General features: G+C 37.2%; 1 protein-coding gene across 1 annotated transcript in view; it reads right to left on the bottom strand.

The window, feature by feature from the left end:
* The window catches only part of LOC109965182 (teneurin-3), a 620,836-nt gene extending 600,203 nt beyond the window's left edge, over nucleotides 1-20,633 (bottom strand). The window contains exon 1 of the mRNA XM_020608995.1: nucleotides 20,523-20,633. The gene's annotated coding sequence lies outside the window, so the exon portion shown is untranslated. The remainder of the gene's footprint in view (nucleotides 1-20,522) is intronic.
* Between the last annotated feature and the right edge of the window lie 1,939 nt (nucleotides 20,634-22,572).

Below are 22,572 nucleotides of genomic sequence, written 5' to 3' on the forward strand. Positions count from 1 at the left end.
AAAGACATAAGGACCTGTGAAAATGCTTCATCTTGCTCAAAGGCACCATGGTAGGGGTGATGGGAAAAGGACAACCACTGCTTTTTCACATGTCCCACCCAGATTTAATTCCGCTGGTCCAGGTTTTGACCCAGAGACCGAACTTCTCTGACCTTTCTTCTCTAAGATTTAGGCCACCACTGCCCCACTACTGGTAGTCCTTCTCTTATTTGTATAAAACAAAAACAAAAATAATCACAATTTAATGAACTGATCTGCAGCGTGCCATAAACCATTCTATGATGCTGTCATGCACTAAAGATTAATTTTAACCCCAAAATTTTGGTACTCTGTGGAAGATTAATTTTAACCCCAGAATTTTGGTACTCTGTGGTCAAATGAAGCAGAAATGTAGGATTTTTTAAAATTGAATTGTCAGTTTTATTACATAGTATGATGCAGTGATTCTACATGAAGGCCAAATGCCTTTATTCCAAACTGATTATGCAGCTGTTGTTTTGTTTAAAGAGTTAAGCAGTAGCTTGTCATTTTGCATGTACATTAGTGTACTGTGCAAATCAAGCATGGTAATATCAAGATAAGGTGAACACACACATGAATGCCAGCAGACAAAGTAAGCAAAGTAGCAAAGTGTACAATGAAAAAGCCATGAAAGCCCAGATCCCTTATTGTTTCTTTTCTTCCCTCCTGTCTGTTTTTCTGTTTTTTAATTACTCATTAATGAGTTGGCACTGCTCCAGAAACAATCATTAAATTAGAGTGCAGGATTTATTTCTTTATTTATTCTTAAAAGTCTAACACATATACACACACTCCTTATTCAGCTGTCTTTTTTCATTTTCTTTGTTCTTGATAATTTCTTTTCATGAATGATGTATCTGCTTCTGCCTGTGCCTTTACAATTTAATGTCACATTAAAGTTAGCATAATAAATAATGGTTAAATAACAGAATTTCAAACACATTTTTATGTTTTCTCTGTGATCATCTGGATTTAGGCAACCAACAGCCACTGAAGCAAATAAGAGTTTGTACACTTTAACAACATGAGTAGTTTAAGTCAAATTTCATAACAGCTTTCCAGTTGCAGCTACAAGATCCTGTTTAATTAATGATTGAAAAAATGCAATTTACTGTTTTAATTATTTGTTGGGTTCAGTAGTTGTGAGCGTGTCAAAAGTTAAGGGTATATGTTGAAAATACACACATTTCAGACACAACATGTTTTCTGGAGAGCTGCTATATCACTGTGCTGGTTATTTGTGGTTCAGTAGCTTCAAACACACAGTATGATACAGGTCATCGGGCTGTTCAACTGTTAAACCGATAAACAGATACAACAAAAAGGAAACATCAGCTCTTTATATTTTCTCAATTAAGGAACAACCAAAGTATATTTGAAAATAGAAGCAGCCTTGTAATTATAGTGTAAAATGTATTTTGTATTTAGCCTATCAAAGATGCAGATCGATCTGATCAGTTAAATTCTGTTTTAATATCATACCCACATTTTTTCCCTAAATATACCACAAATTAGGATTTTTATATTAATGCAAAACAGAGACTTCAGCATGTCTTCTCTTTGTCATACTCCTTTGGCCTCTGCATTGATTTGTGTGTGTGTGTGTGTGTGTGTGTGTGTGTGTGTGTGTGTGTGAGAGAGAGAGATAGTCTCTGTCATCCACTTTGCTTTTTAGATTGCATGGCTTCATTACAGACATTAGTGCATTAACAAACAAAATCCTCTCAGCGCGCACATTAAAAACATCTCATTCCCACCTCGATGCACAATCAAGGCCATAAAACAATATGTTACAGCTCTGACTAATTACCAATGTGAAAACTTTCATAATTGAATAGCGCCCCTTAACCAATCCCGCTTGGCCAGGGTGTATTAAAAGAGGATGTTCTCAATTTGAATTTGTCAAAGCAAACAAATGAGATAGTTTGCATGGAGCGATTTGTCTGCAGTCAGGTAATAAGGTGGGACTCACAACCACTTTGTTGTTTGGATGTTTGCTAAATGAAGCTCATTAGCAGTGAGAAAACTCTGCAGAGAACATCACTAAATTATACTGAATGCCAGTTATGAGTGAATAAATGTACACAAAAGCATTTGCAAGCACATATAGATCAAGGTTTACGATTTTCTAATTAAAGTAGAGATTGAGTTTTATCATTTCAGAAATAAAGTGAATGTTCCACCACAAATCATAGAGACTGATGAATTTGTATTGTTGTGTTTCATTTCTGGTGTATTGACCCAAATGTGAGACGCCGTTTGTTTCTGGAATATACATCTGTCAAGCCTGTTGTATCAGCAGGTGTTCTATTTGAATAGAATGACAGATAACACTTGCAAATGGTAAATGGACCATAGTGCTTTTCTGCTTTAACGCACAAACCCTTTTACAGTTTGTCTCTCATTCACACAAACGCCCACACACCACTGGTGGTGGAGCTGCCACACAAGGTGCTGGACTACACAGTAGAAAAAGTATCAGAGGTGAAAGTGTCCGGTATGACCACTTTAACCTGTAGGAACTATTTGATTTGCCTGCTAATTTTAAAAAAAATTTTTCTCACTTGATTCATATTACAGACGGGTGACAAAGGGAAAACCTGAGTAACTGAGTGCTCCCTTCCAGGATGACTGTGCCCCCATCCATAGTACATGAGGGCTCACTGAATGGTTTGATGAGGATTAAACTGATGTGAATCAGATGCTGTGGCCTTCACAGTCACCAGGCCTCAGCCCAGTTGAACATCTATGGGAGATGTTGGAGCGACGTGTTAGACAGTGTCTCCACCACCATCATACGAGGAAGAATGGTTTGGAAGAATCGTGTTTATCCCATCAGTGGAGTTCAGAGAGTTCTGGGGTCAATGCCAAGATGCACTGGAGCTGTTCTGGTGGCATGTGGTGGCCCAGCACCTCACTGAGACACTTAATGATGGTTTTGTCACCTGCCTGTATTTGAATTACTGAAACATTTGAGCTGTGAGCAATGAGCAGTCTGGTGGCTCATGTTACGTATCTTGTTGCCACTGATGAAAACAATTCATAATGGCAGAAATGGACCAGACCAAGTGCTTCAGCCAAAACTGTATAGTCATAGTCAGAGAAAATCTTTCTGCAATCCCAAAAAAGAACAGGAGACTGGGTGCATACTGTATATTATTGATCAACAGAATATCCAAAGTCAACATCAAATCCACTTTCAGAAGAATTCAAAAAGCATCTGCCACTGCTGACATATTACCATTACCTAAACTGCTTACACATCCAGCTGAAATATAAAAACATTATCATTCATTTGGAGTCACTTTGCTGTCCACTTGATAGACATTAGTCTAATTCTGCTAAAATCCTGGTAAGCACTGTTACTCTGAAAGCATAGCAATTACTTCACGATGAAAAAGGTTGACCTACACAGCAAAACTACCCTAGGGAGAAATCTAATTTGGTTAACTAAAGCTACTTACAAAAGATATGCCTAAACCTGTCCTAAATGAAACAATCCCATCTGGGCTTTTCACAAAGATACAAGAAATGGTTTATTTTAGTTGTAAGTAAATATGAGTATGGCATTACCTGACTACAACTAAAACAGTAAAGAAAAACATTGAAGCTGCACTTTTTTAGACCATTTAACTGATTTGAGCACTGGTCTAAAAATGGGCCTGTCTTATCAGTTTTGCACTGTAACATCTTACTTGTACATCTTAACAACTAAAACAGTCTTTCGCTTTTTATGAACAGCTTGAACACTGGTCTAAATAATGGGCCTATCTTTGCACCTGTCGGAGCAGAACCGCTTGATATAGGACACATGGGCAGTCTCTCAAAGTTCTTATGCAACTGTTTGGCACTGAAAATGTCCTTACTAATGCTGAAGCACAGCTTACATGCAGAATGGTAAAATAAACATAAAAAAACATTCATTTTATGGTCCAAAACTGTACTTTCAGTAGCTGACCTCATAAAGAAAAAGTAGGGACTATGTAAATGACTATGCAAATATGATGGTAAAAGACTATGTAAATGACTATGCAAATATGAATATAGTTGAACTACCAGCAAGCTACTTCACTAACACACTGCTAGTAAAGTACCTTGATCAACCTGGGAATTCATTTTCCCTCAGTGATGGCAGCTGTCCAGGCCCAGAGGCAACAAAGCAGCCCCAGATCATCTCAAGTCAAGTCAAATATGATTTACCGGTACAGCCAAATATCATAAATTCTAAAATTGCCTCAAGGGGCTTAACAGTCTGCACAGAATGTGACATCCTTGAACTGGATAAAAAAAAACAACAACCAAAAAGCAGTTTAAAATTAGGACATGACTGTAAACCATGCTCCATGTGAGCCACATCCAGGGATTCCTCATTGAGCATTATGCCTTGTGCCTTTGGAGTTGCCTGTGTGGCCACTTCTAGGGAGAGTAGATGTCAAAGTAGCTCTAACCCACACCTCCAATCTGTCTTCACTGACGGGACTCCAGTTTTGCTAACTCTTTACTCAAATGAGCTTTACTCAGATCAGCTTTTCCCTTATTAGCCAATGGGGTTGACATGCTTTTTCCAAACTACACACTGAATGTTTGGATTAAGTATATGGTTAAAAATAGTATAATAATTTGTGTGTTATTAGATTGTGTTTGTTCATATTTCTAACAGAGATGATGATCTAGCAATATAATAAGACTTGTTTATACCTAAATACAATGTCAAAGGGTTTTGTTTCCTCTATATTGATTAGTCAGCTCTCTATGAAATGGTAAAATGCATGTATCTATTTAAAACTGCAGTAAATTGTTATAGGGGTTTTTGTATTTTATTCATCAATAAACAGCTCAATTTATGATGTTTTATGTCTATAAATAAAACTATACACTGGAAAAATGTGAACTATTCAGGGGTTAATACAGGCCTGAAGCCCGGTGGAGCAGTGCATCAATGTGGCACCCTGTTAGAGCTCACCTCTGTCTCCTTCACCATCACAGCAGCTCTTACACTAATGGACTGAACATCAGGACTTTCAGACACTGTCTCACACTGACCAAACAAATGCAGACATCTTTCCTTTGACTTTATTAACTAGCTGTGTCCATCACGCAGCAGCAGGCTTCATATTGTACATGTGATTCCAAATTGAGAGAGGAACTGTGCAGATTTCACACACATGGCACAGCAGCAGTAACTTTTTAAATTACTGAATTCTTTTGTATCTACAATAGATTTATTATGCTTTGTGCAGAGCAAACAGGTCAGCTGCTGCACACAGATTCAGATTCACACTTTATACAAGGAAATCACGCTGCGCTAAGGATGAGTCCAGCACCATCAAAGCTACATTTTTATTTCCAGTAAAACCCTCGTTTGTCAGGTTGATTGTTACAGGAAGTTTTCCAATTTCTTTTATAACTGCAATAATATTTGTAGTAGTGACACTACAAGCATGGGATTGCAGTAAATAATATATACAGTATAAGGCAACAGCCATTAGGAGATTCTGACAGGAGGATTTGAGTGTTCTGTGGATTAAAGTAATAAATAAATAGAAAGATAAATAAAATTTGCCACTGTATATCTGGGGAGCAAACTATCCCCTCACCCCCCCCCCAGCCATTTAAAAAACCCCTTTTCCCAAATTAGCAATAAATAAATACAATTAAAATGAAAGTGTTCACGCTTCTTCCCAGTGGTATGTGGCCATTTAGAAATTCCATTTGTGATATCTGTGTCTGAAATGTCGCCAACAGAGTGAAGGTAATTTAGCCTGTAAACCATTAACATCTAGAATATTCAACAGAAAGAGCACTTCTGTTTTTATCTTTAAGCAGCCGAGCTAAGTAGGACTTAACTGCAACTCACAGAGTGCCAGAGGAAAACTCACAAACACACACTGATTTCATCTCTAAACTTGGAAAAATAAATGAAATTGTGAGCAAACCAAAAAGTGCAAAAAAGAAAGAGTGATTATCACATACATTTCAAACAGTTTTTAAAAAATGAAAAACTTTCCACCAGGGTTTTAACTTAAATTTATGTTGGTCTTGTTTTTTTATTCTGATTAAATTTCAAATCCTGCTAAAACCCTGCGCGTTTCAGTTTTTCCTCAAGCTACAAATAGACTTGTAATTGCAACAGAACATAAGAACAATAATTGTGCTCCCATTTGTAGCGAGTGGAGAGAGCATCTGTTAAATTTTGAGAAGCTTTTATAAACATCTAGTTTGTTAAAAACATTCACTTATTTTTAGAATATAAAGAAAAACATTTTGCTTAAATATCACCACTTATGCTCCCTAGTCCCTTGCAATAGTGGTGCAGTAGTGCGTGCAAATGCTATAACCAGAGTTGATTAATGTAACATCTGCCCAAGGAGATGCAAATTTATGTGACGCCTAACGAAATACTGTCCCATTTAACTGAATGTTCCTGCTAAGTAAAAGATTAAAACAAAAGGGATGGACAAAGAAGCAAGAGAAAAGCTTTGATGAGTAAAACACTGGCCCATTATTTAGAGCAGTACAGTACTAAAAAAGAAGAAAGGATAAGAGTAAGAAAGCATGAAAAAACAAGAAAAAGAAATAAAATAGCATGGAAAAGGAATACAAAAGTAGCCAGGTCCAATTTTATTGCAAAGTATTAACATAGGTTGCTTTAAGCTTTTGTCCATGCTGTTGCTTTTATGTCTGCAAATTTTAGGATGCTACTAGTATTCAGTTTTCACAAAAATCATTCTTTTTGTTCCTTTACATTAAACTAAAAGACGAAGGACAGACTTGTTTAAAATGGTTCCCAATATGCCCAAGAGGATATATTTCTTTTTTAAGGACCTTGAAACAACAGAAAGAGGGTGAGAGAAAAGGACTGGCAAGTAAAGAAAAGACAGAGGGAGCAGATAATAAACAAAGTCCCACTTTGAGACATGTCTACAGTTTGGCTTCAGTCTCTCACTGTACACATCTTGTTTACCACACAGCATGACAAGACTAAGTTATTTCCACTTTGAACAGGAACTATGGTTTTTATGTGATGAGGGGTTTTTGTCATTTTCTTGCAAATGAGCCATTTTTGTTGGAGTATGATTTGAAATGAGACAAAGCTACCTCAAATCGTAGTGTTTTAACCAGTTTACAGTTTGTGTATGAGCCCAAAGGGGGAAGATTGTTCTATCTTGTACCACTGGTTTTACTTAATTTTGTCTTTACAGTTTCCATATAGAATCCCTTCTTTACGAGACGGCAGCTACAGCAGCATCCAACCAGTGTCCCACTACCAAAAAGCAGAGACTATTTTACATGTGGTTTATGTTTGGGACAATGTTACTTTAAATTACACAAGAATGCACAATTTCAGCATATAACTATTTTACATGTGGTTTATGTTTTGAACAATGTTACTTTAAAATACACAAGAATGCACAATTTCAGCATATTCCTAATGTTCAAATATGAAAGAGACATAAAAATCTGACTCTGGATAAGTACTGTTAAAGTATTAATGACAGCTCATGGGCACTAAGATTCAGTCCAGTTTTCTGGCTGACTAAATCATTATGTATCTTGTCCACAGTACAAGCAATGTAGACTGTAATTGTAATGTAGATTTTAATTTGGTTAATGTATAACTGCTAATGATAATATTCACCAGAATTCTTATCATTGTAATATTTTAAATAGTTACTTTGTAAACTTCCTTCCTTCCCAGCAACTTGTTCTCACAGCAATTTAAACTGTAGATTGTAGTTTTCATTTTCCGAGCTTTGCTCTAAAACAATACATTTGACCAAAGTTATATAAATGGAGAAGAAAGAAACTGAACTGATCTGAAATAGAATTTCAAAATTAATCTGTAGTTGTTTTGACATTATTAGTGTATCGAAGTGGAAACCACATTTGTATTTTATATAACAACTTTCATTTAATAACTAATAATTATTTAATATAATACGGCATTTGTATATATTTGTAGGTCATTTCTTTATTTTAAAAAAAGTTGCCTGACAAAGAACTTGTGTTTATCCCTCAGGTCAGTGAACTGCAATCTTAACACAGATTTTTTCAAAAGTCACCTCAACATATTCCAGGAAAAAACACAGTTCTCATATTTTCATTTTCTGTTTAGTGCTTTTTCTTATGTAGGATTTTAGTGTTGGATCTACAAAAACGTTTCAACTTCAGACCCCTCCTGCTTTATGTCAGTAACACTGACAGCTGTGCCATCCTGGCAACACCTTGGTTGTGCAGATATGGTTTGGCATTTATTGCTCTTTTGGGAATATTATTTTTGAAAGTGGATGGAAGGAGAGGGGAGGGATTGTTTGCCCCATGCATGACTGTCCTGCGTTTATGAATTTGTAACTAAATATTTAGTTTTTTATTTGTCTCTTAGTTTATAGTAAAAGTAAAAGTGACAGCATCCTGCAATAATATAAACTAATCTAAGACTGAAATATGTCTAATAAGATTTCCTTGTTTTTATAGTGTTTACAGCTTTATGATCCCTAAAAAGACAATTTAAACCTGGAGAAGCATTTCAAAACAAAAAGGTTCTGTTGATAAATGTGCCCTAAACTACAATGGCTTACTGTGTGCAGGAAGTGTCTGCATAAACAATACTAATACAGTATATAATTATTTTTCAAATATCACATCTTCCTTATTTACACTTTGACCAACAGAAACATCGATGCACAAAGACAGTTACAATAATAGATGCGTACAGTATGAGGATAAAAAAGGAAGTAGTACAACGGATCCTACAGGCATCTTTCACACAGAATAAAGATACTAGTTTACTGGTACAAGATACAGTGCATCAAAAATTAACAAGTCTGATGCAGCTGGTTCAGTCTTTTCAGTGACGTGCCTACCGTTTGATTGGAGGGAACCACCTGGGCCTGACTACTGATGGTGACGTAGCCAGGTGTTCACAGTGTCCACCTTAAATCTTTCAGCTCATTCTCAAACAGAACATTTTAAAGTTAGCAGTCCTGAACATTCTGAATGCCCATGACATAGTAAAAGATATTGAAAGTACAGCAGAAAGCTTTCCAAATAGCTTAAAGGCCAGAAATAAAACTGGAACACTCACCACCTCCAGACTTTCAGTCTTCAAACGTCTGCATGTCTATTCTTGTTTTTTCTGTTGCTTCTTGGTGACAAACCAGACCTAAATCTAATTTAATAACATTGTTCCCTGGCTTAAGTAAATGACAAGATCAAAATTAAAATTGCCTCAATGTTTCAACCAATAAACAAGACAGTTTTCTCGACAGACAGCAACAACAAATATTTGACCAAATGTCTGGGCAGTGGGCTTGAAACTCCACATAAGCCTTAACGCCATTACTTATTCAGGAAGTTTATTGGTGTGTTAATAATTTATCACCTAATTAAGGGGGAAGTTGGGGAGATATGGGGCTGAATGCCTCTTTACCAGTGGGCTTTTGGTAAGTGCATGGTTTGGTGGAGCACGACAGAGAGGCGCCGATGAGAGTAACTTCTGAACAGCGCGTAAAATTCCTTTTCGTATAAATTGACCTGAGCATGGGATGCACTAAAGAGAAAAAGATGCACAACAATATCAACTATCAGCTCTGTTCACTTACAATCAGGTGAGGTTCTATACTTTTAGAATCAGTTTTCATCTCAGATTCATTCAAACGTCTGCACTTTTGCCATGTGGAGAGCCACCTGTGCTGCCTTCTCAGTCACATGTTTCTGTTTACTTCAAGTTTCCTGTTGACCCATGTTCCTCTTAGACCATCAGGGTGGGAGAGCATCAGGAACACCTCACTAGCAGTTGTGTGTAACAGCAGATTTTTTAGAAAGTAAATCTTTGACAACAATAACTCCAAATTTCTAACTGTAAACAATAATCATCAGAATTAATTGAGCCAAAACGCAAATTAATACATGTAGTAACAACCTTTTTGGTAATAAGTGACAACAGGAGCTCATGAGCTTTTAAAGAAAACATTGATGGCACTTCTCATAATGTATAATGCGCATGTGTAAAGACCTGAACAACTTGAGCAACAAGGGCCAGATGACTGGGTCAGAGGAAGGCTTGTGGGGTGCTCCCAGTCAGCACTGGTAAATACCCACCATCACTTGTCTGAGGAGGGACAAACCACAAACCAACGCATCATCAGTTTATCCTGTCTGGCCTGAACTGACAGAGGGGCCGATAATTTAAGTGATGGGTCAGGAGGAATGTGTCCCAGCATGCAGTGCACCGCACCCTGCTGCATATGGGGCTGTGTAGCCACAGAGCAGTCAGAGTGCCCTTGTGTGTAATAATGTTGTGTCTCATCAGTGTAGATTCGGTTTTATGAAGTCTGGCATAGAGTACATGGCTGCTTTTTAAGGTAGAGGTCTGGCAATATTTAAAATCTTTTTTAATTTCATCAAATCTCATGAAAAGGCTCAAACCAACAATAAATGTCTCCGACTAACGAGCATTACTGGTGTAGTTAAAGCCTGAGAAATGTCCTGTTGTTGTCCAAAAACAATTAAAAACACATCAATAAGACACACTGTTGCACATCATTACCATGAACACACGTTTATTTTGGCTCAGTCCCACATATATGCTTTCCTGCTGCTAGAAATACTCAGTACAGCACCAAATGTGGATTAATCCATAGTACATACTCCTCTTGCTAACTTGTTACAAGCGAAAGTGACCTGTTATTTTAGGAAATTGCTTCAAGTATGTGTTCATGAGCCATTTTTAAAGATTTCTGACTTCAGTAGGAAGGGCCAATACTCAGTACTTGGGACCAAATATTGACTGATAAACTAACACATTGCTTTTGATCTTTTCATGGAATTTATCAACAAAATATTCAGATAGATGCCATTATTTTAAAGTATGCTTTTATTTACCTAAATATGATTAAACAATTACTTCAATAAATAAAATGTGACTCCAAACTGAATGCGTGGCCTTTGGGGATTCTACATCACCAGCCCGAATGAGAAAAATCCTGCATCTCAGAACAAATCATGCAGAGTTCAACAATTCATTTTGATGACCTAGATAGTAGAAGAATAATTAGATAACAGACTTTTAGTGAGTACACAACTCATAAAACACAGATAAAATATCTGAATGAAAGAGTTCTGGAGAACCTACATTTCCAGCACTATTCAAGAGAAGGTTATGCAATGCTTTAAAAATACAGTATATACTGTACAACCATTCAGGTGTCCTCAGTTATCATTTATTCTTTCAACTTTCATATCATATACTGTCTGTGAGGATATGACTTGTGTCATTTATTAAACCATAAACCCACAAAAAACATTTATTTGCATGCTGAATCAAATTGGGAAAGCCCTTCAAATTGTAAGTGATTTTCTGAACAGTGATGGTTCTATAAAGCATCATTTTCCTCACACTCTCTGCGGGACTCATTTTTTTTAGAGTGATGATTTCACTATCAGAGCCAATGGAGAGAGGCCTTTTAAGAAAGCTGTCTAATGCCAACCATTCATCATCTTGGTGGAAAACACACGCCAAGCCAGCAGATAAAAGTGGCATTCATCATTCCATTTATCGTACATGAACATAAATATCAGCCATTTGGGCCACACGTTTTACAGTAGAAGCATTTTTAGAATGAGAGGCTCCAGCGAGACTGGTATCAGTGTTCTGTATGATGCTCTATTCAAGGCTTATTGTCAGTTTTGTTTTTGTTGTGTGTATTTTTAAATACAAGTCTTCACCCTTGGGTTCTGGGTCATGGCTGGAATTTGAACAGAACAAATGTGGCATTCAGTCGTTTGTTATGAGGAAACCTTCCATATATAGGCCATGAAACTTTTATTAAAACATGGTAAATGGACAAAAGATGTAATTTTATTACAACCTAATAATTCCATCCACCTGCATTAAACCACCCAATCCTAATAAGAGCAGAAACCTAGTGACCACTCCCACATGCAGCAGCTAATATTGATCATCTCTTAATAATTTCAGGCTCTGAGATTTATTAGACCGTAAGTGAAGTCATTTCTCATAGTTAATATGTTGGATATAGGAGAAATGGGCAGGTTTAAAGACCTCAGCAACTTTGACAAGGGTCAAACTGTTATGACAAGACAAGTGGATTAGCGCAGTAAGACCGTGTGGTGCTCTTGCTCAGCTCTGATAATTGTCCAAGGAAGGACAAACTACAAACTGGCACATCATGGAGGCAAGAGGGCAACAAAGGCTATCCCATCTGGGCCAAAACGACAGCAGGGCTACAGTCGCACAAGTCACAGAGATCTTTATGGGAGGAATGTGTCGCAGCACATGGTAGGTTGCACTCTGCTGCATATGGGGGTGTGTAGCTACAGACTTGTTAGAGTGCCCAAGCTGATCATAATGTTCTGGCACATCCATATACATCAAAACATCATTTGTTAGTGTAGGATTAGTGAAGGCATTAAACTGTATATTTGCAGCCTCTATGGCTCACTCTGTCCTCAAGTATCGACATGCACTCAACTGCTAGACAAGTAGGCCAACTCCCTGCCAGAGGTGCTGAATACAGTATTTAAAAAACTTTATTATTATTTCTTTTTTTTAGCAACAAAAGCTGAAGTGAAGAGGCCCCTCAACCCAGTCAGTCTTATACTGGAACTGGTAGGCCTGGAACACGGGATAATTTGAAGGACAGGGCGGCACACAGGCTTGCTCTGTTCTCTTTTATTCAGACAACATAATGTTAAAGATGAAAAATTGGACTTTGATTCAACATTATTTAGTTTGAATAAAGAAGAAGAAAAGAGCTAGCCTGTGTGCGGCCTTCCTCCCTAACACAACAAAAGATGCCAAACAGTAAAGCTAAATAGCAGGCCTTGATCATGGCTCATTGCATTTTTAGTTTGTGTTTTTTTTAGATTGTCCAAAATTTAAATTACAAGCCCTCAGCATTTATGAACTGCACCTGCACTAAGTGAAGGGAACCAACCCTATCTACAAATATAAAGATAACACTATACAGCAAATGTTCATAAAAGGTGTACAACTTTCAGGCAGGCAGTGATTCTAATGACTGTCACACACACACACACTGATACATACTGGACATTGAAATCCACACAAAAACATGGAATGAGTACAGGTAGGAAGTAGAGACTGTTATTGTGTGTTATTGTATGAGCTCTTCTACACAACTCTTATAAGACAATCAAGATATGAAAATCAATATTGTGAAGTAAAAAGTACAATACAGAATATTTGTTAAATAAATGAGCAGGAGAGGAATAGACTCTTGGGAAACTTACTTAAATAGTTTGAGTTTATTGTGGTCTAAGCCAGATGAGTGTAGTTCAGCCAGAAGGAGAGCAAAAGTGTAATTGGGAGTGAAGTTAAACTCTCAGCACAATGGAGTAGATCTGTGCAATGAGATTCATTAAGACAACTGCAGAAATCCCACAGCACACATTCCTCCTCAGTTGAGTTTGTTTGGCCTTTATTGTTTTATTTGTTTACTTATTCATTTACTGTGTAAGTGAATGCCATAATGCCACAAGTGGATTTTTAAATGTTAGGGCTAACAGGCTGAACCTACAGATTGATTTCTACTGCAGTTCTACAGTGCAGAAGCCTGAAAGAAATATAACACAATCATTTGGTTTAGGTTTGCAAATAGTCAACTGGCCTGGCTAACATGGCAGACCTGTCTCCTCCGGTCTCTCCTTTCCTTTGACTTGTTCATGCAGTTAGTGTGGAGATGATGTTTTGTTGTTTGCAATTTGATATATAGCAGTGAATACTGTCAGGCTGTCACTGTCTATCTATCTATCTATCTATCTATATACAGAATATTATATGAGTTTTTCCCTCAAGTATTTAAATACCTTGAGCGAGTCCATAGTCAATTAAGCTTTAAATTAATACAGAAAAAACCAAACCATCCAAACCAAAGATTAAGATGATGACAAAATAATACTTGAATAAATAAAATAATAAACATAAAATAACTTGAATGAAATAATAAAACTGGACAGACTTAACTTTACTCTTTAATAAAAAGCCAATACTAGGCTAATCTACTGTGAAAGGGATATATACATTAGTAGGCATAAACAAACAGGCATAACAATATACTGACTACTTGATTTCAACAAAAAGAGAGATTTTAAAAAAGGTGTGTATTAATAAAATAAAGAAACTGTATAACAGTAGAAAAACAACATTCCAAACATGCCAAATGAATCAATAAATCAATACAAAGTGAATAGGTTAATTATCCAGTGTGCTTGATTAATTAATTTGATTAGAAAAAAGAATGAACAGCAGCGCAGCATAATGAGAAATATGAGTGTTTCAGTGTGCACGGCATCAGATCAATCAATACTCATTGTATAGGTTAATAGTCACACTAATTGCAAAGCAGTGGCTGATGGATGATGGAAGGACACGGCAGCCAGATGAGAACATGACAGCAAAATCTCTGGATTGAACAAAGGCAGAATGGGACTCAGGGGACACGCTAGATGAATATGTAACATGTCAGGATATTTAGACACACGCTATAGCATTAAAGAAGCCTTCAATAACATTTGCTTGGTAAATAGTAACATGCTGATGTTGCCAAAAAGACGAGTATCAGAGGTGTTTCTGCTATTTTGCCCACCGTGAGGCTAGGCTAAATAACCAGCAGCACAAATAAATGAATGGTGAGACCAGAGCAGACCAGCTTGTCAGTGAGGAGAAAGATAGAGAGAAGGAGCTTCAGCGTGTTTGAGGGCCACTCAAGGGTAAAGAGTACAGAGAATGGATAATAAGAATTCCAGCCAAACTAAGACCAGGGCAAACACTGCTCACTCAGCTGAGACCACTAGGACGGTCCCAGTAGGTCTGCCTGCGCTGTCAGAGCATCACGGAATGTCTTCAAGTCACAAGCACTCATGACTCACCGCAAAACATTCAACACCTTATGGCCTCTGTCAGTACCCCCAGAGACCTGACTAGTCGGCATCATTCTGTATGCAACAGCTGTGGGGAGCGCTACACTTCTTAAACAACCTTACTGTCTAATAAGTGCGTTGATAGTGGATGTTTCTGCAAAATGCCTAGTTTATATTCCATGACTCTACTGCACTCTATATTTAAATGTACTTTATTCATATGCTGCTTCTTTTTATACTGCTTCTTATACAAATATGCTGCTTCATCACATACTCCTTTTTCAGAATGTTCATATGCACACAGCCCATTGACCCTGCACAGAATCTTAATAATCCAATGTCACCTCTCACACTGTTATGTTAATTTCTTAATTATTGTTGCTATTGCTTTTATTTTTACTATTAATGTTATTGTACCTCTTTATTGTCTACTTGTGCTGTGCTCTCTGTGGAGACTGGAGCACATTGAACTCTTTGTACTTGTTACTTGACAAATAAATCTGATTCTGAAAATTTAATTGGCACCATTTTTTTCAATTACTACTTTCTACAATATCTGCATGGAGATTGATGTTTATGTTACGTACAAAGCCTTCTAGTGGCATTATCAGATATGACCAGAGTAAATGAGGGAGTCGGATCATGGTATTATAGACAGAAGATTTTACTACATAAGATGTGTTTTAAAGAGTTATTTACTAACTTAACAATGTTATTTTAACCACGTGTCCTCTACCTTTAGTCATTTTAAACTTAACAGTGATCTTTCCCCAACTATAATATCACATCATAAAACAGATTCATATTTCAACACAAATTTATCAGTGTTTTGTAAAAGCACAGAAATATAATATAATATAATACAATATTCTCCTTGCTTTCCACCTTGGTATATACAGGGTGCAGTACTTTCTGTAAACTACAATGTGTCCAATTTAAAAGTAAACCCTATGGATAATGGTCTGGATAAACAGATAAATATTAATTAATAGAAATTAATACTAATTAATATAAAGCTAATCCCAATATGATAAGAGTTTGATAAAGGCACTACAGCCAATAGAACAAACAGTACATAAATATAGTATAACCAATACGGAAGTACAGACAAGATAAAAGCAACCATAAAAACATCATGCGGTGTGCAGGCCCACTGGAGGCTGAACATAGCTCCATCTAAATGATGTATGCCAATACTATGATTTGTAGATGTGCGCAGACACTGTACAAATGTGTAGGGTGACTTTCACATTAAGGCATCAGCCAGGCATGATAAACAGTCTACAAAACACACTGTTATACACTTATCAGAATCTGTCTAGAAAGATTTTTGTGTGTACTGTAAAAATCTGGGAGCAGTATTCCCCTACATCCACCATCAACTGAACTTGTCCAGCAGTGTATTAGCCCTAATCCACAACGAGACAACTTCAGCTGTCTGTGAGCAACATGTTACATTGTTCACAGCACAGGGCTCAAAATCACTGAGGGCCGGTCAGCGGATGGCCAAATCAAGGAGAACACTGACTTCTAGAAGCAAAGACCATCTTTGAGACAAGGGTTGCAGTGTGTCTCAATATATGACCACTTTCTAATGATGTGAGTCAGCTCTGCTGGCTAAAGAAGGTTGTAAGATGATGTTGATCTTAGTTTATTTTGTTACATATTCAACATTCACTCTTTGACTCTTCCTGTGTTGGACTAATTTGCATGGCATTCCTAGAGGCTAAAAAGATCGCAATACAGAGACCAGTGTGGGTGATGGTTTTGATTTAAAGTATTTTACACATTCAAAAAGCTGACAGAACAGCAAACCATCTACACACAGTACCATGAAGAACTGCTCATCAGATTCTTAGTGTCAACACATTTTCTGCAGGCAGATAGATGGCTTGATGGACTGATTGATAGATGGCTGTGAACTTTTGATGCCCAGCTTACTGAGTGAAAGGTCAGGGAGAGATGAGAGATGATAATGATTTTTTAATGATGGCTGTGAAAGGCGCCCCATTTGCTTCTCAAGTGAAGTGCTGGGAGGGAGAGAGAGTTTTGCAGAGAGAGAAAGGAAGCTACATGACTATGACAAGCACACTTGGCCCAGCCCCTTGCATTCAGCAGATGAACAGTATGGCCTTACAAGGCCTTTCCCCGGTGTTCTGCTCACTTCTTAATATTATCTATAATACTGTGTGATATAACAACCTGAAAAAGGTTATCCAAGTGCTTGATGAAACATCTTTTACTTTACTTACATTTTAGTCATAAGGTTTGAGTTGAAAGCACAGCAGTGCGCTTAGATGTAACAAACATCGAAAAAGGTCAGTTATCAAAGGGCTGGCTCAGTTTGAGAAATGGTTTCTCAGCAGGCTTCCTGTTCCGCAGTGGCAAAAGGAAAAAAGAAATAAAATAAGGGTATTTACAGAGAGAGAGAAACATGAAGGAATCTAAATTAACAGGAGAGAATTGCAGAAAAAAGTAGTCTGTACATGACAGCAGAGATGGGAAAGACAATCTGGATTTCATAGTTAGACGTAGTAGTAACAAGTATAGAAGGGTTCACATCAGATGTTATTCATAGCACTTAACATATTCATGTACCTTACAAAATGATCTTTTTTACAAGAGTGTAATTAGAAATAGCCATGTACAGGTTGATGTTCAGTTTAATGTGCATGAATGATAAAAGTGGAATTACCATTTTAATTGAAGTTGTGCAGCCTCAGACAAGAATATATTTCACACAGGATGATATAAACCATGTTATTTTTACATTTACCACTAATGACTGAACAGAAAAATAACTGTGCATACTGTATAGAATACCATAAATTTGCTTCTTGCTGCAAGAGTGTGTGCAAGTGTGAAAATAGTGCATGTGACTCATTGAAATATATTAATATTTAGAAGGCTTTCAGCTTTGGCTGGTATTACTTCATCCACTCATACATGCATATGCATTAGGTCACAAAAATGAACAACTGACTTGAGATTCATTCTGATAAATACCAAACACTGTACACAGAATGTATATTGCCAAGACCTTGCTTATAATGTATTCAACAGTGAGAAGACTATATTTGTCATCTGTTGCAGGTACACTGGCACTATGACCTCACAAACACACAAACAACTACTTACAGATGGAGATTTCCGAGCAGGTGAACAGTGTTACATTCTTAGCAAACAACCGTGTAAGAAGTTGAAGAAAGTGGCATAGTAAAAACTTTTACCGCTTTTACTTTTTCCAAACCTATGCCTGGATTTGACAAGTGCATCTGGGCCACCGCTGGGGACTTGTCATTCTTTGGCGTTGTTCCAGACAGGGGCAGTCACATCATGCCCAGGTCTCAAACTGTTCACTGGTAGACAGATTGTGTTTTGACTGGTAGGCAACTGTCTTCCACCACCCTGCTTCCTTCTGAGTCCAGATTGTTTGAGCTTTGATTTTCTTTAATTGCAGGAGAGATGACTAGCACTTCCACAGACTTTTAGAGCAACCCAATTTTCATGTGGCTTCATTATTAGAAGTGATAACTGACCCTGGGTAAATTCTAAACCACTACAAACTGCTTTGATTGAGCACGTACATTGTTCTCTCAACACAAAAACAACCTAGTAGAACAAAGTTTGTCCAGTACTTATAACTATGTCCCCTATTAAAGGGAGGTCCCAGTTTCATACAACCACTGTCTTATAGAGATGAAACAGTAGGAAAATTAAATATAGTGACCAAAAAATGTACTGTTATCATTATTATCACGGTATTGTTAAAATATGCTTAAAATGTTCAGAAAGTACTGATATGCACACTCAAAGAAATTAATTTGTGGTATTATACTGAAATTCACAAATACAATTAGCAGCACTATGTACTTTTAGTAAATGAGGAGAAGGGAACAGCAGCAGTACTTTGCCTGCTGCATGCCTGCTCTCTAAACAAGGAAATAGCTAATGTATTATTATTATTATTATTATTCACTCTGTTTCTTTCTCACACACATATAGTGATAGTTGGAGTGAGTACCTCAAAAACTGTGGGAGGAGATACAGGATGAAATTTTAGCAAAAGAATAATAAAAACAAAAGAATATGTATAATAAATATTAAGGATAACTGATACTGAACTGCAGACGGAGTATAATGTTTCTTCTGCTAGAACAGTTTTGCCACCAATTCAGTGACTGTTGAATTTTAAGTGACCAAAATATGTGACTACACTATGTAACACGTTATCACGTGCAAGAACATGACGCATACAGCTGCAGTATAATGTGAAAAGTTTTTACAAGAGTGGGTAACACTGAAAGCTTCACTTTACATTACTGACAAGCTATTAGCAAGTTAGACAAACTGACATTTTCCCCATTTCATGTCCACACAGCTTGCACTTACTTTACATTTGCTATAAAGTGTTGCCCTCTTTCACAGCATATTTCTTTCTGTACTTCTGCACGTTCTGCAGACAGGGTTACCAACTTAAATACTACTAAAGTTTACTTTCAGCTTTCAGAAAAGGGACCACAGTTCAGACTTAGTCCTCTTAGAACGTGCAAAAATCTCAAGAACACTGTCGCTGCTTCCTGCCATGTTGGACATGAGTTATCCCTTCAGTGGGGGAGTTTTTCAAAGCATTGTAATCAATTACATAATCGTAAATATTTTAAATGGGAATACTAACTGGCAAAAATTTTACTATGGTTTACCATTATACCAGTATCCGTTTTATCCCTACTGTCTCGTTTCCAGATTTTTTTGCCATCCTTCCTATCAGCAATAATGGTGGCATTTCTATTAAGTGGTCAGATTTGAAAGAAACACAAGCAATCAGACTATCAGACAGGGTGTAAACAAACTTCTTGACCTTTGCAATAAGGCATTATTACTGATTCTTTAGTACACTCCATTAAACTAAGCTGAACCTTTCTGTTGTTTGCAGCCTGATTATCTGACTGCTAGTTTCTTGCTCCATTCACTTGTAGCAATGTCATTCTACCCAGCTGCAGCAATATTGCTATGCTCCCACAGCAAATACTTTGATAAGTATAATGCTGATAATGATGAAAAATAATACAAAAATGAAAGTAAAGTTGTGAAACACTTCAGATTTCCTTTGAAATTGAGGCAATAAGTCATGTTAGTGTGATTTCTGTACAATCTCCATTCTGATTGGTGTCCAGTAGTATCTTCTAGTATTTTCTTAAAATGAGTAGAAGGATCTCTATCTTTAGGCTGAGGAAGGTGCATAATGCTAACAGAAATACAAAAACCCAAAACAAAAAACTGCCAGCAATGGTCTACAAAACCCAATTTATCCTGAGCTGGATGTTTATTTTTGCTATAAATCTCTCTCCTGCAAATAGTGAGCAACAGAGCAAACTTGTTCAAATGTTAGAGCAATAAATAGAGCAGGAGTCTTGTGCTTGGTGTGAGGTGGCATATTTTAGATCTCTGTCTAATTATAGTTTCTGGTGTAGCAGGAGTATTCACTTAAAAAAAACTGATTTTGATTGTTTCTAATATTCAGTTTTCATTTCAAATTACAGTTGTTGCCAACCATCACAGCACATAATCATATGTTTGTGTCTATGCATGTATACCTTTGTTCCTGTGCCCTTCTGTGAATTTCAGCGCAGCTGTCCAATGCCAGGAGTCCTCTGGCTCTATTTCATCCCACTAGGGAGCAGCACTGCAACTTGGATCAGTGAAATCTGTAAAGCAAAACAAATAAAGATGTAAGCTTGACAGAATTCTACCAGCCAATATCAGACAAATCAAATATGGCCCTCATTAACCGAGTTATGGTGCATATCTGGACTTGTAGGAGAAAACAGAAGGCATAGTCTTAGACAGGGACAGCTGCATTGAATAAAGAAAATCTGAAGCTGTCATGCAGTGTTTGGGTAAAGTGGCTCCATTATAAAAGCATCATGCTCATTATCCATTAGATATACATTAGAAGAAGCAGCTTTATTTTATTGTCATTGTGACACATACAACAAAATTTAGTTTGGAGCCGAGGGGCCTGGGCTGCTGCGTGCATACGTGCCGCCATCATGGGCAACTTGGGGGGTTCAGTGTCTTGCCCAAGGACACTTCGACATGTGGACTGCAGGCACTGAGATTTGAAACTTCAATTTTCCGGTTGGGAGACGACTGCACTACCCACCGCACCATACATCTATGAGTTAATTTAAACAAATACTATCCCACACCGCTACATACAGTAGAAAATGCTTCAATTACATCCCAACGTCCACTTTAGTGTTCACTTTGAGCAAGTCAGGACAGAAATGAATTGATCTGCAGTGTTTGTGTGATCTGCTAACAGCTGCTAGCTAGCATTAGTTCCCAAACCAAGAGCTGAGCGGAGCTGAGTAAAGGATTCAGAGTCATTTTTAAGTCTGTTGCTCCCATCAATGGGATCTCTAGGTCTGCTACAAGTTAACGAGTCAGCTGAGGTTTTGAATTACCACAGTCAGTAAAGTGAGATCTAAATGATTTAAGCAACTTTTTAGCCAAACAAAACACGAATGTATACAGGTAAATATGGTGCCTCCCGCCCACAATGGCACCCCTGTCCCAACATTCAACACGGCGTGACGTACCTTCTCATTCTTTATACTGTATACAGCTGCCTGCATGAGTCTTATTAAACTGTTATGGGTGACATTTGTAGGACTTTCTAGTTATTTTTACCTTTACAGTATATCGCTTGCCTCCATAAGGATAATCACCTTTACTGGCCAAGTACGTTACACACAAGGAATATGTTTCCGGTACAGAACCGACGGCAGCCATCTGCGGCGCCCACTCAACCGATGGCTCTAACCACTGGGGGCAACAGGGGGGTTCAGTGTCTTGCCCAAGGACACTTCATAACTTATTGACAGAATAATCAGTGAAAATAGATTTATTCTGTGAATCATCCTGAACAATTTTATTTAAGCCTAGGCTATATTTGTTATTTGGCCAATTAGGACTAGCTTTTATTTTACATGACAAGTTACATGTTAGGTTTGACAAGGAATGTACCAAAAAATCTAAAAGAATATCCTATCTCACCCACATTTGAATTTGTCTTCATCAAACCCTTAAGTGATGTAATTTCCTCTTAATGATGTTACTTAATGGAACAGTACAGTATTTTAGCGCAAAAATGATGATGTGACAGGGTGGAACATGAAAACTTATGGACATACATAAATCATGCTGTTTTAACAAAATGTCTTTTTTATTTTATTAACACATTTCCCATAAAGAGGGAAGCATTTGTGTTCCTAAAAACAAAAAAGTCAGAGATTTATGTACTATTCATTGTGTATTACCACACATGAATGTGAGAAATAGTTTAACAGTTTAACAGAATATAGTTGGGAATATAACATGCTATTTTATTATTTTATTTTATTTTACTTTATGCTAACAAGTACACTTACATTGTCTTCAGCCACTAAGAAAAATTTTGACAGTTTAATACTGCCTTGTTTTTGTATATAAATGTTGTATACACAAAATGAACAGTTTCTATGGAATGACCCATGTATAGTTGATATAAGTACAAGAGGACTGTGCAGTCTATTTATACCTATAGATGTTTCATAAGGGTTATATAGAGGGAGGGGGGGGGGGGGGGGGGGGCACACCCCC

Source organism: Monopterus albus, unplaced genomic scaffold (genome assembly GCF_001952655.1).
Source record: "Monopterus albus unplaced genomic scaffold, M_albus_1.0 scaffold97.1, whole genome shotgun sequence".
Taxonomy (NCBI): Eukaryota; Metazoa; Chordata; class Actinopteri; order Synbranchiformes; family Synbranchidae; genus Monopterus; species Monopterus albus.